Source organism: Equus asinus, chromosome 4 (genome assembly GCF_041296235.1).
Source record: "Equus asinus isolate D_3611 breed Donkey chromosome 4, EquAss-T2T_v2, whole genome shotgun sequence".
Lineage (NCBI taxonomy): Eukaryota > Metazoa > Chordata > Mammalia > Perissodactyla > Equidae > Equus > Equus asinus.
In genome coordinates, this window is record NC_091793.1 from 77,722,829 (window position 1) to 77,741,100 (window position 18,272).

Sequence of the window (18,272 nt, forward strand, 5' to 3'; positions counted from 1 at the left end):
AATGAAATTAAACTCCTGAGCAATGGATTTCATTGCAAATAACTCATGCTGCTTACGCCTGTTTAGAAAGAGCTGGCGATTTGTATCTTAACAGCTTTGATTTGTATCTTAAATTAAACATTACCATGTCTGGAAACTGTAAGTCAACCAGAGAAAAGCCGAGATTCTGTTCCTCTTTCATATTACCTTTGATTATCTCAGATTACTTACCTGGAAAAAAATAAATCTCTTTCTCATACTCGCAAAATATTCCTTCAGAATATGCCCTTCTTATTCAAATGTATATAAATAAATATACATGTATCTACATATACGCATACATATGCAGATCTTTTTGAAAAGTAATATGTGAATATATCCTCAAAGTACACAGTTAAAACTGTATAGAAACCTATATGGAAAACCCAAACGCTTCCTCATCATGCACTCCCAATTATATCCTCTCAAGCAGGGAAAGAACACTATTAACAATTTGTTATCTTTCTAGAACTTTTTCAGACCATTTACATACATATATGCATGTATTTAAATATATAGGGTTTCTGAAACATAAATGGTACCCTATTCTACATATTTTTTCACAACCTAATTTTTTATTACTTAATAATATATCAAAGAGGTCTTTACATGTTAGGGGGCAAATAGCTCTTCTTCATTCTTTTAATGGCTACACAGGCTCTGCAGTGTGAATGGAGCATGATTTGTCTGACTCTTCCCCCATCGGTGGACATTTAGACTGCAAATAACTTATCACTATTACAAATTATGCTGCAAGGCACATTCTTGTGCACATCTCTTCGCACGCATAGATGCACTGTTTTCCAGGATAAGTAGCCAAAGATTCCCTCTACTTTTGAATACATCCAAATTTCTATTAATCTAAATCGCTGACTCCTTCCTGTTGTGTCTCAATGATTGCTCATGTTTTCAGTTCAAGAGGCAGAGAACGATGCCCACAACTTCCCAGAAATGTAACTATCAGCCTTCAGAATCAAATGCACATCTCACTTAAAGGGTCCCCCATCTATTCGATAATTCACTTTAAAGTCATTCTGTGTTAATTACCCAGAACTCCCACATCCCCATTCTTCAGTGCTCTGCTAATCACGGCCTCACCTTAAGGGTAATTCTTGATAGTTTTGAAAGTCTGATTAAGGATACACAGGAGGGCAGAACTTCCTTTCATCCTGGGCAACAAGGGCTTATGCAAGTCCTGGTCAGGTCTCAGGAAGGAGGACACCCAAAATGGAATAGAGAGGCATGGAACCAAATGTTGAAGGCAGCTGGGGTGAAGAGATTGAGGCTAAAATCACTTTTGTCTTCATTCAGTCTCCTTCATTATCTGTTACAGAATATTAAACTTTTTGCTCAAGCTATTCTTGGCAAAACCTTCTGTCTGTTCCTATTTGAAGTGAATGTGGCACGAGACGCAGACACAGCCAAGTTGAGTTGCCAAATTCGCAAGGTGGTTTCCGGGGTGGGGCTCTACACCCAAAGCTGCTTTGTCAAGGAAGCTGACCAACACATTCAGTGCACTTCCCTTTGCCTGTGGTTGGCACAGATTTAACAAGCTGAAGGCCAAAGCAGACAGTGAAGATGGTAACAGAAATTGTAAGGCAGGGATGGGCTCTAAAAATGTGCGTTTGTGTTTGAGTTGGTCAGCATCATGGTGCAGTGCTTGATAAGTGGCCTGCAGCCTCTGCTATTCCACACGTGCAGCCTTCAAGTTTAATCTGCTTACTGGCTACCACACGGAGCACTTCTACCTGCTGATGCTGGCTCTGAGAATCTACATTGTGTACCGTTTCCATTAGCACTAAGTACACAGCTACCGCACCTAAGAAACAAAATTGAAACAGATTGAAGTCATATGTGACAATTTTGTATTCTTACTAGAACATAGGATTGGAGGAGTGGGTAGGCAGAATTTAATGGTTCAAACACTTATCTTTGAAAAGATTTATAATCACTTAAACATAACCCCAATGACATTGGAAAAAATGGCACAAAAACTTCTCCATCAAGCAGAAAATACTTTTAATTTCAGTAGAAAAGGAAATTAATACCACTAGTTAAAATGCCCTGGAATTATTTTGGTTTGATATAGTGCTTTCTAAATTTGATTAATTTAATTTGGAAATCTAAAGATTTATAAAATAACATTCTGTTTTGTCTAACTGAAGTGGCAGAAACAGAAACTCTGAAACTTAAATCCATGTGCTCATATGCATGTATACACACTCCTGTACACACACCCACACAGGGCACACCTTACCACGCCAACCTGGCTCAGTTCAGATCTTCTGAGACAATTAAATACGTTCAAGAGAAAGCCAATGACAAAAAAAAGTACCCTACTGAGGAGTATCTAAGTAAAAAGAGATTTCCAGAAAGGACAAGAACAGGGAGAAAGGCAGAGGACTCATCTTTGCCCAAGAGATTATGGATTTTTAAAACAGTAGAAAAGGTTTAAAAGGAATATTCAGAGGAGAACAATTTATCAGATTTTCCACGACTGCCCCTGTAGAAGCTCCCTAGAGCATTCTTCAACTCTGTATGATAAACCTGCCGCCCTGCTCAATTATGTTCCATTTACCAAATACAGTTGACTATAACATTTCAAGCAATATCACGAATGTGTGCTTTGGCATAAGGGCATGACTGCCATCCAGAATGCAGCACAGTCAAAGGGGCTCTGGAAGGGGAAAGGGTAGTGTCCGATGATTGAGGGGGTTCCCCCTCTGCCAGCCCTGTGTCTAGAATGTGCCTGTTCACACAACCAGGAGGCTAAAAAAAATACACCTTGGTGTAAAGCCACTTCAGGCAGATGAAACACTCTGAGAGACACAAAGAGCCCTCCTATTCATTCTAAAATCTTATTGATGCATTATGCTCACCTCGAATATTGAGGCTAGGAAAAAGAGCAATTCTTTGTTCAATGCTTCAAAAGATAGAAGGGAGCGAGGAAGGAGACGGAGTGGGAGGGGGGAAGGAGAGGAAGGAAGACTATTTGTACAAAGCAAGAAGCTTTTCTTATCAGTCCAACCATCAGTCTTTAGTTTTCTGAATAGCGTTTCTACATGCTCCAATTGTACAAGGAAAGATGAGGGCATGAAGAGAGTATAAGTCAGAGTCCATGGTTTAGAAAGTTTTACTGTTGCCAGGGAAATGAGATTCTTGTACAATTAAAGTATTAGGGAAGAGTATATTGGTTTTCTGTTTATTTATTTCCAACCTCATTCCCCCCCAAGGATTTGTGATTACTTACAAAAATATACACAAAAACAAAATGATAAAATAAATAATTGAGGAAGTAAAGCCAAAGGGAAGATACAAGTAGAAAAATAATAAAACTAGGATTAAGATTAAATACAGAAATGCACAATATGCTGTCCAGGCTGGAGGTGATCTATACATTTGGCTCAAAGTTTTGAGAACCTTAAGCACAGGCAGTAAATCGCACAGGACGCTGTGTACAGAGCTGACTTGTGGTGTAAGGATGACAGGGCAATTGTTGCCAAACCTAGCTGCCCAGTGATATCACCTGGGAAGGTTTTCAAAAATTCAGCAATAAACTAGAATTCCTGGGGCAGGCAGAGAGGGATGGAATGTTGTGAATCTGCATTTTTAAAAACCTCGCTGAAGTGATTATGATGCTCTCAGCCCCCATACTGAGAACCACAGCTGTAGGGATTTAGAAATGGGGGAGGGGGGCTCCAAAAGTCAGATTGCAAGAACTATGGAGGATGTGAAATTCAAGCTGGGCCTCTGAGTTTGGATGGAGTTTATATAGGTGGAGATGAGGATAGAGGACATTCAAAGTAGAGGTGAGGGCATGAGCCAAATCACAGAGGTAGGAGGGTGACATCCCTAGTCACTCTGGAGTGGATGTGAGGGGCCCTAGGACACTAATTAATTTATTCCTTAATCCATTCCATTTTAATCAAATCACAAAAGAATTAAGTCACATATACAATAAATAAAGGATAAATATGAAAGAGATGAGTGAAAAATGTATGTGTTAATTATTATATTGCTGTGTAACAAATTACCAAAAATTGAGTGGCTTAAAATAGTACACATTAAGTATCTCAGTTTCCATGGATCAGGAATCTGAGAACAGCTTAGCTGAGCATTTGCTCAGGTCTTACAAGGCTGACATCAAGGTGTCAGGGGGCCTGAGGTCTCATCTGAGGCTTGGAGTCCTCTTCTGAGCACATGTGGTTATTGGCAGAATTCATTTTCTATATGAAAATATGGCTATAGAACTCATGGCAGCTTTCTTCTTCAAGGCCACCAGGAGACCTCTGAAGCTTTAGTTCTCTGACCTCTAGACTCTCTTTAAGGGACTTACCTGATTAGGTCAAACTCATTCAAGAAAATCTTTTTAACTAACTCAAAGTCAACTGATTAGGGACCTTAATTACATTGGCAAAAACCCTTCCACCCTTGCCATATAATGTAACCTCATCATGGGAGTGACATCCATCATAGTCTTGGGTCTTGCTCATTCTCAAAAGGGAGCAAATTATGCAGCAGGTGCATGTCCAAGGGGGCTAGAATCTTGGAGTCCATCACAGAATTCTGTCTACCACAAAGAACAAAGATGAGAGAATGAAAAATTGCAAACATACAGGATATATGAGCCAATGGGGCACTTGTAATTACACATGTAAATTTGAGTTTGAGTTTCCTGGCAGTCAAAGTAAAAAGAAGACATGATCCGAGTTTTCTCTGACCAGTTCCTAGTACTGATTTATACAAGGTATTTCTCATGTCTTTACTTAGGAATCATGAAATAATACAGCATCAGAATAAGGTGGAAGAAATAAGATAGAGTTAGATGGAATTTGATCCAAAATAACTTTTTGTCAAGCAGGGGATATGTTTGACTCCTCTATACCGTGGGCAATTGGCAATGATGGGAATACAATTCAGTGGGGGTACTTGGTCAATATCAGGTACCACAGGCTGGTGACCGGGGCCGCTGTAATAGAGATTAACCATGAAGAGACACCATGAGTTCTTCCAGGGGAACTGAGAATAAGGAAGTGCAAACATAAACTGAAGTTAGAAATGAAAGGAATCAAATGTGCGGAAGAGATGGAAGCAGAAATTCAAGCACTGCATAGCCTTCAATGAGTTTTGCAGAAATGTTGCCTTGTTCTTGTTGCCCTGGCCAATGTTATCCGGCCACTTCCCTGTGGAACTGCTTTCCTCCAGAGCATCTTACAGGCATCACTTGATCCCTGACAGAGGTGGTCAAATGCCTCTGCTTCACTTTATGGTTCTCATATTCGGTTCTAAGCATTCAGGAGAGTGAACTGGGTCAACCTGGGTTTCATTCGCACTCTAAAATAAACCTAGGGTGGCATGCAAACTACTCTTCTATCTTCCATCTACCACTATATTATCTGTTTTTTTCTCACCCCACTCAATTCCACCACTTCCTGCTCAGGCCCATGTAGCTATCTCCCTTCCTTGAATGGCCTCTGCCTTCACTCACAGAATCAGCATTGTCTGTATAATGACTCCTATTTACTTATGTCTTGTCTCCTACAATCTGACCATTTGGTCCATAGCAATGACCTCTTTTGACTTCTTTCATCTTTCGGTTTCCATAGAGCTTATTAACTTAGATTTACAAAGCCTGTAGGTGGAAGAGGCCTTGGAACCCTCCCGCTCACCTTCCTTCTCAATGAACACCATCCCACCACTGTCTGAGTACTTCCAGGGAAAAGAAACTATTTCATAAGGTCCCAGCTTCTTTCTGTGAATTTCCAAATGATCAAAAGTTCTGCCTAACATTAGGCCACAACTGCTTCTTTTTAACTTCCACCCTTAAGTAGGAGTTGAAGTTAAGTAAGTGTTCTCTTAACTAACACAGCACCTTCATATATTGTTAGTGGAATATAAATTGGTACGACAATCTCGGAAAATGGTTTGGCAGTATCTGCTAGATACCCCATGAGGTGGCAATCACACGCACACACTCAACAGAATGGCACATATTTGTTCACCAAAGGACATGTACTAGAACATCCATAGCAGTGCTATTTGTAATGGTCCCAAACTGGAGACTATCCAAATGCCAATCAACAGTAGAAAGAAAATATTATGATACAGTCACATGATAGTATACTACTATGTAACAATGAACACAAAAACTCTACAACTCAACACGGTAATATGGATTAATCACACAAATACAATTTGAATAAAAGAAAACTATATATACTGTGTGATTCCATTTATGTAAAGTACGAAAACAGGTACAATTAATCTATGTTACAGAAGTCAACATGCTGATTACCTTGGGGGGGTGACTGAAAGAGACTTGAGGGGGCTTCTGAGGTGCTGGTGATATTTCTTTGTCTGAGAACTGGTAATATAGGTGTATTCAGTTTGTAAAAATGTATCAAGCTGTATAGTACTTATGTGCACGTATCTGTATGTACATGATACTTCGAAAAAAGTTTAAAATTCATCTTCCTCCTCCAAATGACCTAAATAAATTGAATTTCTTTAGCCATTTCTCATAGATAAGGATTCTAGAATGTCCCAGATCCTAGTCACTTACTTATAAAACCTTTGATTAAGCAAAGCTCTGATCATTCACTTGGAACTTAAATCATATGGATTGGTTTGCAGTGTTCTTTAAATGTCCCATGTGGGATTAAGCTCTTTCCTCCAATATGTTGTGAACCACATAAAGACAGGTAATTTCCCTTTTGATGCTCTGGGAGCACATATATTCAGTGTCCATTGTATGCTCAGAAAATACTCTCTTCTCTCCTTTTCCTAAGCAAGTGCAGATAAAAGAGGAGATTGAATTTACATACAGTCTATTTGATGAACCAACCCAAGTATTTTCTTTTTTTTTTTTCAGTTAAAGGTTCAATACTAATTTATCTGGAGAAGCAAAATTTTATTTTGCTCTCTTCCCTCAAGTTGATCTAAGGCCTGACCTTTGCCCTTATTTATGAGTCCTTTTCAGATGCTTCCTTATGGAGAGGTGGAGACAATTAGTAAGCAGACCCCTCTAAAAGATCTGATTCAGTATTTATTCCTCTTGTCTTCATCATCCATAAATTGAACTAATGTCTGAAACCCTTCCTTATAATTTTCTTTTCTCAAGGAAGAAACACACAATTCAGACAATGAGACAATGAGAAAGAAGCGTTCTTATTCACGCAAAGTTAGTGGCATCACCCTTCCTGATGGGCTAAATAGAAGGTGAGATAAATGAGTAATAGAACACAAACCACATCTCTAATGGAAAGAACGAATTCTGGGTTCTAAATAATGGAATGAAAATAATGCTTTTGATGTTGATAAGGCTTCCGGCTGATAACTTAGCAAAGCAAATGCTACCAGGGAAATCCACACACGTCCTGAATGCTGTTTTTCTCTCTGCTCGCACACTCATTTGCACACTTGGCGCCTGGCATTCTTGGTTGCTGCACAAGGCTTGCTGAATTTTCCTTTCCCACTTTGTAGTTTTTTCCAGAGATTATTCATGGGTATCAGTCACTTCCATGGACAAACAGTAAAGAGAGAGCCCAGTTTTTTGGCCACATTCAAATTCCTGTCACCCGGCTGCCTATATAACCAATGGTTCAATCTACACAAGCACAGATTTTCTATACATATATAATGATTAGGAAGGAAAGAGAGAGAATGAAATTATGAATGTGTGAAGATTCCTACCAAGCCCGTGAGGAACTATCTCCAGAAAATTAAAGACACATGTCAGTTCTTTATAAAGATCATACAAAACAGAGAAGAAAAATCTAAGAAAGCTACTCATGCAGAAACTATTTAATCAAAGAGTAAAGACAATTATAACATCTGTTAATCTTCTGTGGAGGTTATAATTAAATGCTATGGAGAAACACCCTTTCAAGGGTGATCCTTTAACATCTGTTGTGAGGACACACAGCATTGTGCAGTGACGAATCACTTCGGCACTTTGGGAAAATGGGACTTCTGGGGGTCACAGACACTGTGAAGTTCCCCCTGCACGCAGCCCAGACCTGCGCCCACTGTCCTGGGGGAAGGGCTTCTCCCCTCAGTACTTTGGATAATTGTCTTTGCAGTGAGTCAGACTGCAGTCATTGTGTGTTAAGGAATAACAGAATCGCAGGGCCAGAAATGGCCTTGGGATTATCTGGTCTGCCCCTTCCCTTTGCAGATGGGGCCACTGATCCCATGTCCCGTAGCTGGCTTGTGGCAGCCTTCTATAAGCAGGGTTGTTCAATCCTCTCTCCAGATCACACTCCACTCCACCACGCAGCTTGCTCCTTGGATTTCTCCCTTACTTTGCCTTGTAATTTAGATATGTTCTTTGTTTAATAAGATCAGTATTATAACAAGGCCCTCATTATAATTTGAAGCTTATGGAGAAGAGGAAAAGCTGAACTAGTTCCCTCTTCTCTATCCCCCTATCCAGTGAGAAACACTGACCAACATCACTTCTCCTCTACTCTCCTTTCTGGGGAGGAAAAGGGGGAGGAGAGGTAAATGAAGATAAAGAAGAAAAGCAGAAGGGATGACAAAATAGAGGGAGAGATAGAAGATGGAGACATAGAAGGAAAGAGAAATAGGTGGGACAAACAGAGAATGAGGGAGAGGAAGAAGAAGGGGCAGGAGGAGCTAGGGAAGGTGGTCCAGGGAGGCAGAAAAAGGGTATCAAATTAAGACTCCACCAAAAGGAGCCAGACACTCCCTATACCCATCCTAACCTGGTTCCACTGTACTTCAAATAAGCAGTTCTACACATATTAAAGACCACAGGTTGCGGCAGTTTTTCCAAAGAAAATTCAGAGATGATAAAGCCAGGGGCATCACATAAACAGATGCAATGTGTTGAGCAATGAAAAATATGCCCATATGGTGAGAACACAATAAATGCATTCATGGCCCAAGAGGAGGATGGGGATGGGCAGTCTTCTTGGTAGTTGTCTTGATCTGTGAATAGTGGTATGTGCCAAATGCTGTGTAAATAGAGCTCTTGACATTTGGCATCAGGATTAAACAAGATGTCCCTATGACTGGGACACATGGTGCTATCATTGGCCATCTCATTTCCCTTCAGCAATCACCGACTTACAGGAGCCCATAATGTCTGCAACAATAAGGAGTCAATAATGATGATAAAGATCCATGTATTGGAAGTCTATTTTGGTACTGGCGCTCTAGACATGTTATCTCATTTAATTTTCACAATGATCCTATACAGAGGTAATATAATCTAAATATCCGGCCCAAAGTCTGTGTAATCTGGAACAAATTAACCTCTTGGTGCCTTGCCTTGGTTTTCTCATCCATAAAATGGGATTAATCGTGATGTCTACCTCAGAGAGTTATTTTGAGAATTAAATGAGACATTATAAATAGAAAGCACAACAGGGCCAGATACATTGTAAGCACTTAATAAATATTAGGTGAAATCATTGTTGATATTACTATATTTATGGATGAGGAAACCAAACTCAATGAAGTTAAATAACTCGCCCGAGGTCAACAGAGATCAGAACAGGGATTGAAGCCCTGGGATATCATGAGCTGTGGATATTTGTTTTTCATTACTCTATCTGTATTAACTGGTTCCAAAGATCCTGTATTCAATTCAGCCTTTCAGGAAAAAATCCAGAAAATCTCTAGCCCAACACAGGGAACATAAAAGGGCACATTACCCAGCTTCTGACATCTTCCCCTTCCTACTCCCCTGTTCTCATCAATAAGAGGAGAAAAGAAATCCATGTCCAATCTCTTCTTCAGTTATTCTCATATCTATAGAGGCCCTCTTTGACAAATGCCATGAATATTGATACTTACACAACTAGAAATAAACAGGCACTTATTGAAAGTTAGGTAAAAAAGAATATAATGCCTTTGTGTCAAGTCCACGGGCATTTTGAATGCCATGAGATGTGAATGTCATCAGTTGAGTTATAAAAGGAATGCGTTCATAAGTATAAAGCTGGAGAGGAGAAAGCACTAAATTAAAGTCAGAAAACTTGCTTATATCCTTCCAATCACCAAATATTTATTGGGTATCTACCGTTTGCCAGCCACTGTTCTAGGTGATATGGCTGCAATATTAAACAAGGCAGACACAGGCTCTGTCCTCATGGCAGTTCTAGCCTAGATGGGGAGATGTTCTTAATCAAGTAGATGACCATATATTTAATTACACTAGTGGTAAGTGCTGTGAAAAACAAGTACCTGAAGCTACCAGAGTGTATAACAAGTCAGAGAAGGCTTCCTGAGGAAGGGCCATTTAGGCTGAGTAAGAGTTGTCCCAATGAGCACAGGAGAAGGGGGAAGCCTTTCTAAAGACAGATTTGGGTGAGTGGGAGGAGCTGAAACAGGTCAGTGAGCAGGAAGAGAACAGCTCTGCGCTAAGCCACTGAGGACTTCAGTCAGCTCAACTCCCCACAACTCTGTCCTTGACTGGAAAGTAAGCATGATATAAAACTTGAAAGTGCTCTCTAGTTTCCTCAAATTCTCTAGAGTCCGCTCCCCTGTGTCTGAATCAAGGGCATACCATAGAGTGAGAAGATTCTGGTCCAGAACAGAGCCCATTTTCGTTGACAGTGGCTCATTCAAATGTAGGAAGCAAATATAAACTGCTCCTAGGACAGGAGAACCATCATTTCTTTCCTGCATCTTCAACATCCCATACTGGTTTCCCAAAAGGCTCAGAGACAAGTGCTCCAACTCCAAAAGGAACGTCAGGGATAGATTTTATGACTTGCCACTCCAAGTCCTGGTTTGGTTAATGGACTATTAATGATCTACCTGAATTCTCCAATTTCCCCCTAAGAAAACAATGAAATGAAAAGTTAAGACTTCCAATGTCTCCAGATAGAATGAAATACAATGCACTTTAAGAAATACTTTGGTCGTTTTACTGCTATTAATCAGGTATCCTAAAAACAATGGTTTCTTTCACAAGGTAACAGTTGCAATCGGGCTGTACGTGAAATTTTATTGTTTAATAAGGCCCTCTACTGGCAATCTCCAAAAACACAGACTCTTTCAAATTATTTTAAGTAAACTATTTTAACTATTCCAAAAATAAAATATCTCACATTCCTGACTATACAAATCTGTGCAGAAAGAATGAGTGAGAAGCAAAGGAAAAAGTGAAGAAATAAATGTCATTTCGAGTGGGCCATTCATTTAGCTATTCACAAAATAACATTTCACGAAGCATCATTTGCTTTTTTCTAATGAAGCTATTCTAGATGTCAAAGGTACTCAGAAACAAAGGATTTTTCTGCAGTAAAATGTATCAAGTATTCATGGAACCATAAAACCAAATTATGAATGTTATTTACCAACTACAATAAACCAGATCATGTCTGTCTGTTTACCCACATGTGAGTAATTGACTATAATTAGAATAAAAGAAATGTTGACAGCATGCCTTTTTAAATTGCTTCCGATATGGCACAACTAATAATTAACTTCTCCTGCTTGACAACTGACAAAAAAAACAGTATATGGTGATTTGAGAATTTATTCATATAAAAAGAATGCTTTAAAAGTAGATTATCTTTGACACATTTGTCAAAGGGCTATTGAAACAAATGGGAAAACTTAGCTATAGATTCCTAGAAAACTAAGTAAATTTTTTAAATGAGGCAATAAGTTTAGAAAAATATTTTTAACAGAAAAGAAATTTGATCACAATAAATTGACACAACAGTAAAGATTATTTATACTGATGATAAAAATAAGCATTGAATATACATTTAGTCAAAATTGTGATATAATTCTATTGGAGAATGGAAAGGTGTGAGACTGTAAGAAATCTACATTGTGGGGCCGGCCTGGTGGTGCAGTGGTTAAGTTTGCACGTTCTGCTTTGGTGGCCCAGAGTTCGCCGGTTCGGATCCCGGGTGCAGACATGCCACCGCTTGGCACGCCATGCTGTGGTAGGCGTCCCACATATAAAGCAGAGGAAGATGGGCACAGATGTTAGCTCAGGGTCAGTCTTCCTCAGCAAAAAGAGGAGTATTGGCGGTAGTTAGCTCAGGACTAATCTTCCTCAAAAAAGAAAAAACAAACAAAAAAGAAATATACATTGTAATCTACCATGATGAGAAATAAATAATTTGACATTATAAATAGATATAAAAACATTACTTAAAAATATTACAGAAAAAGCAGCTAAAAGAGTGGAAAAGGCTTTGAGGAGCAAGACTGGGGAACAGGGAAAGGCAGGATGGCTTAGGGACTGCAAAATATATATATACATATGCAATGTTTATATACATTATATGAACATTTTAGTACTATCATTTAATGTATATATATACATATTGGGTGTATAAATATATATATTTTATATTTTAAATATTAATGCAAATACATTATATATAAAATATAAATATTTTATATTTTAAATATAACTATATTTTATATATAACTATGTAACTTTCTATATAACTATAGATATTATAACTATAGATATATACATAACTATATATATTTATATAAACATTTTAGTTCTATTTGGCTTTCTAAATTATGAGCATGTATTACTTTAAAAAGTTTGTAAAAACTGGTTAGCACTGACAACGGAAACCATTTGGGACATATCTTTTGAGCTGGCCTGGATCAGTGTTCTATGTTTCCAGATTCAATTTGCCAAATGAAGCAAGTACCCTTCGTGGAGCAGTTTGTTAGACATGCATCTCGACAGGAACACTTGTTCCCACATTTCAGAACAGTTCCTCTTTCAACACCATAATATTTATCTGCCATATTATTATCCAAGCTTATGTTCCAAAATGGGTTTGGGACTTTCCTCTTGAACTCAGTCCATTGGGCTCCTATAGTGCATCCAAATTCTACTCAAAGGGCTCACTAATCCAGAAAGTTTATTTCTAAGAGGAGAGATCTGGTTTCTTGCCCTGAAAAAGACCAAGATTAATTTATATAACTACTGGGAAGTACCTTGTGTAATTGAGGCTTCCAAACCGACACGACACACTTCATTAGACAAGTATGTATTGGGGCATAGTAAATGTTGTGGGTAATGTTCTATGTATCCGAGAGATTTATTATTTCATCTGTAAAGAAAGCACAGTTGGGAATCCCAAATTCCAAAGGCATTAAACTTTGTAGAATTAGGGAAGTGGAGAAAAATAAGGCTCTAAGATACCTTGTTTTAACTGGTTCTGTGACTTGCCAGTGTTCAGCTGCAACCATTCTGGCTATTTAAATCCACTCTCTCAAAATACTACCACTTCCTTTGGTAAACTTTTCTAGGGACCAACCAGACAGCCAACCATTATCTCTGATTTTATTTTTTTAATCTAAATCCCCTGGATTACACTTTTGACCAAGCTGAACTCAGCCTACCAACACCCATACCAAGAATGCAAATAATCTTCATGTTTAGCCATAAACTTGGGCTGACCTGCAAAGGCATTCATATCTGAGATTAAAAGAAAAACAAAAATACCAAAGCACTGGGCATGGGCTTTAGACACTTCTGGAAGACTAGAAAACGTGAACCACCAGCTCAACACGTTGGCACCTAGAAGTGTTCATCTGATTTGCTGCTCTGCCAGTACAATCAGGCCAGGGGAAGACAAGAGAAATCAAAGTTCCATCGTGGGAAAAGCTCGTGAGAAAAATGGTCTTCCACATCTAGAGAGCAGTACAACGAAAGATTCAGAGTGTGGGCTCAGGGTTCAAATCCTGCCTCTGCCTCCTACCGCCCATGTGACCTTTGCACATAACCTCATCTTTCTGAACCTCAGTATCTTTGCTTGGAAAATAAATATAATGATCATGAGGTAGCACATGCAAAGAGTTTAGAAATGTACCTGGTACATAGTAATCACTCAATAGTGATTATGGAGAAGAAAAAGATTTGAAACCTTCTGTTACAGTGCCAATCAAGCATGCCTTCATACACTTTTTTTCGTCATTTATTGGGAACTCACTCTGTGCCAGATGTTGAGCTATGCATGAGATTACAAGTTTGGCAAGGGCCTGGAGGATAAACTGGGTGGATGGAGAGGTGCCACGGAGAAGAGCTTAAAGTGGAGAGGGGCTAAAGAACATGCAAGCCCATCATGTTTGTGTAAAAGCAGCAGCTCCTGGTAGCTAAGCCAGTAATTGCCATCCATCAGAATCACCTGAGAGACTTTTCTACTATGCCTGGGTCTGAATCCCACCTTGGGGATACTGATTCATCACATCTCAGGTGGGACATGGGAATCTGCAAGGTAAATAATGACAACAGCTAACACTCATTAGTACTTAATATATGCCTGGTACTGTGCCAAGTGTTTTAGCTGTATGAATTTATTTAATCCTCTGCCATGCCCCCATGAGGTACTCTTATTATCCACATTTTAAAGATGAGAAATTCAAACAGAAAAGTTAAGTGAATTAACCAAGATCATAAAGCCAGCAAGCAGTGGAAGCAGGACGTCAGCCCAGGCAGTTTAGCTCCAGAGACCAAGGCCTCCATCACTACGCCACTGATGGAAGATTCAGATGAGCTGCCAGGCCAGGAACCTCCAGGACAGATATATACGTTCACGCAGATGGGCGGAGAGGAATGAACCAGGGTAGGCTGGCAGACGCCACATCAGGACATCACAAGCAGAGTCTGCCCTTGAAGGCCTTCAATCACGGTGAAGAAGAATTTAAAGCCACTCAGAACAATTATGTGGTCATTTTGCTAACCACGTGCAGAGGCCTCAGTGTTTGATGCAGGAAACGGAATATCTAAGATTAGCAATTCACTCATTCATTTATTTAGTATTATGCATTGAACAATGACTTTATACCAGGTGATGTGCATCTAGGAAGTTGTTTTCAATGGGAAGAGGTATTTAACTATGCAGCAAAGAACTGCAGCTCCCCAGCAAAAGTCAGCACAAGACACAATGAGACTCTAAAGAAGGGAATCCTCACTTTGACCTGGAGAGTCCACAGAGGCATCCAATAGGCAGGGGTGTCAGGGGCAAAGAAGGTTCCAGAGAGAAAAGGAATGTAGGATGTGAGTGGAATCTAGGTGAATGTTAGAGTCTGAGGTCCAGGCTGCAGTGAGAGAATAAGAGGGAGGAGGAATCAATGAGAAAGTGAAGAGAAGGTTCTACTGGCAAGAAGGGCCTCAAAGAGGAGGTAAAAAGGCAAGGTGTGGTCAATAATAAGAAGTTTGAGACTTGGAACGAAAGCAGAAGCACCAAATGTCAGAACTAGGAGCACCTTATATCTGTCAACCAGTACCCAATGCAAAAAGGCCTTCTGTACTATTTCAACTGCCAGAATCCCCTTCCTTGCCTTTAGGCCATCAACTGTGAAATAATCACGGAGTTCTCTTTGGTTCTCTAGCAAAAATAATGAGGAACAGAGACATTAAGAAACATACCCGGAGCCAAAGACAAAACAGCAACGTTCTCCCTTTGCCAGACCACCTTCATCCATACACCTCACACAGCCCTGCCCCTACAAGACGGCCATTAACCATGAATGGGTCCTACTTCTTCCATAATCTTCAGGAAGTGAAACATGGAAGGCGTGTAAGAATGAGCCCGGGAGACTGAGTTTCTGGGTGTAGCTCTGCCACCGTCTTGCCGGGTGACTTTGGACAAATCTCTTCCCCTTTTTGTGCCTAAGATTTTCTTCAGTAAAAGGATAAGCTTTGAGTAATAGTTTGAAAACTTTTAAAGCACCAAATCACTTATTTTAATTGAAAATTCACAAAAAGCACTGAGCTTTAAGACAAAACACATATTCAAGCAAGGTGTGCTCTGATGGAAACTTTGGAGCTGACAAACACACAGGAGGTTGCCCACCTTACAACTCCATGGAAAACAGTGGAATATTTTAAGACCTTTCTGGCACTGGTTTCTTAGAATTCTCTGAGACTAGAGAAAAAGGGAAAGGCAGGGAAGGCTGTGACTGCTCTCCTGGGCTGGTGACAGAGCAGCTGAGTTGAGGAGCAAGCCAGGTCTCCAGGAGTGAGTCACGGGGTTCGCGTGCAGGAGTTAAGAGGCTAACAGCCACTTCTTGCCAATCCGTGCAGCAGGGCTGTCAGTTCTAGATGGCAGGAATCAGCCGTAATTTGCTACTGGCTGCAAGGGGCTGAACTGCAGACGCTGAGGCGCAGACCCAGCCGCGTGAAGCACGCAACAGAGAGAGAAATTCACACGGCTCTTAAGCAGAACTTCCAGGTGGCCCAGTGCAGTCAGCTGTGCTAAGAGGGAGCCTGTGTACAGGCTGGCGGCATACGGACCCCCCTCTTCCTATTACCTAAAGAATATCTGGAGAGTTTTAAAAAGTTGGGATGACAGTGCAAGAGAGGATGTGGACCTTGAATCCTGACCTAGCCGAGTGTCCAAGTTTGACTTTTGCAGTAGTACATTAATTCAGCTTCCCAACTCAAAAGACAAGTCAGAACAGTGAAAATTTCTCCAGATACTCAACGGGAAAAAATCCAGATAGAAACGGTTTCAGTTTCAAAACATTTTTCTATACTTTCGGATTCTCCAAGAATGAATGAGCTTGGGTGTGTAGGGGTGGGGGAGGGGGGTGCGTGTGTGGGAAGAGGGCTTAGGCAGGATGGAACGAGACACTGTAAACAACCTGCACATATTAGAAATCTATAAACCACAGAAAGGATCAGAGACAAAAAGTGACTTCCCCCCCTCCTGCACACAAGCTAATTAAAAATTAGCTTTATAGTTTTGTATTAAAATTCCTAGGTCAATCTAATAGTTTTTTGTATGGCTGGTTGCTTTTTATTTTTTTTAAAAAAATTCCAATCTCCCCGCAGAGGCAAATAAGGATTAGGAATTCAGTATCTTGTTATCCTCTCAGTCCTGGTGCCTGTTCTCAGAGACAGGAGCCCTGTGCACCTAACCCGTCAACTTTAGCACACTATAATTACTTGGAACAAATGCATACTTGTGGCAGCCGAGAGAGCCTGTAGAAATACGTAAACATCATCATCTCACATTAAAAGGAAAGCAAGCTGTACAAATAAGAAAAACTGTTAACAAGAGTTAAAAAAAAATGCCAACAGTCTTACTTGCAGTTAGCTCTTCAGTCAACACATATCACAGTCCTGGAGACAGACACAGGAACTGCAACAACTCTCTCCAGCTAAAAATTTCCTCCCGAGTTTATCCTCTGTTTATTTTTGAAGCATTAAAAGGCCGCGCTCACAGAACACACTCAATTTTCCTGAACATCCAAAGCAGCAGTGAAGTCCTGCAGCGAACTCGGAGCAAGTTTGCGGAGACTCGCTCCCTCGGCTGCGGCTCCGTGGTTGCTCCGAGCTTGTAAATACAAGCTCCGTGGACAAAGTCCCAAATGACATCACTGGCAGCTGCTTATTGTTGAGTCTTTATTAACTGACTGTCAAAAAGAAAGGAGGGGGTGGGGAGCAAGAGTATCTTTTCTGCAGCAAAAATCGGCATCTTGGAGTGGATTCCAGTTATACACGCGGAAATAATCCCATTGATTCAAATTTTCGAGAGCTTGCTTTCTCTCGAGTCAGATCCTTTCTCCTGAAAAAGGCAGCGAATCCCCTCCCCTAATTTGTGCTGAATAAATTGAAGATGTGGAGGAAAAATCTCAAATGCCAGGAGGGCCCTACCACGTTGTTTACCCACCTGTTTCCAGTCTGTTCAGAGTTGGACGATTCATAAATATATGAATATTAGTTATGCCTTATATTGCCTAACAAGTGTTCCTGTGATATATATACCTGCTAACATTTTTTCTAGATGGATTGTCCCAGGTTGCAACTCTTTTACAGTAGCCTCTAAAGCTTCTCAACTCGAGGTCAAAGGAAGGGCTCCCTGAAATCATCAGCAGAATTGTTCGTGTGTGCAAACAGGTGGGTTTTTCCTGAGACGAATGCTGGAAGCTGTCTTCAGATTCTCAAAACTTTAATGACCTACCTACACCACCCCCATCATGCCAAAAACTAAAAAACAAATAAATAACTGCTGCCAAGTATTTCTAACAATCTCAAGGACTACTGTAAACCCCACCCTCTTCCCACTAGCAAGATAAAAGTGGGCACTTTTGCCCCTATTTTCCCCTATTTTGTGGAATCTCTCTTTCTCTGTCAGCTGGGTCTTATTTGCAGTTTTTGTAGTTATCTCCCACCCACGGCTAGCCCCACCTACAGAAATCCACAAATCCCAGCCCAGTCTCTGCCACGGAGCTCAACACGGAGCTCAACTCAGACCGCTGTTTTCCTTCCTTCCTCTGAACTGCTT

At 40.2% G+C, this 18,272-nt stretch overlaps 1 protein-coding gene across 6 annotated transcripts in view; it reads right to left on the reverse strand.

The window, feature by feature from the left end:
* The window catches only part of NCKAP5 (NCK associated protein 5), a 916,285-nt gene that overhangs the window by 808,388 nt on the left and 89,625 nt on the right, over nucleotides 1-18,272 (reverse strand). For 4 of the 6 annotated variants that reach the window (XM_044769045.2, XM_044769048.2, XM_044769039.2 and 1 more), the window contains exon 1: nucleotides 17,072-17,363. The exons of 1 other annotated variant lie outside the window; for it this stretch is intronic. The gene's annotated coding sequence lies outside the window, so the exon portion shown is untranslated. Of the gene's footprint in view, nucleotides 1-17,071; nucleotides 17,364-18,272 lie in introns of those variants that run through there. One more of the 6 variants, XM_070507566.1, reaches the window with a different exon arrangement.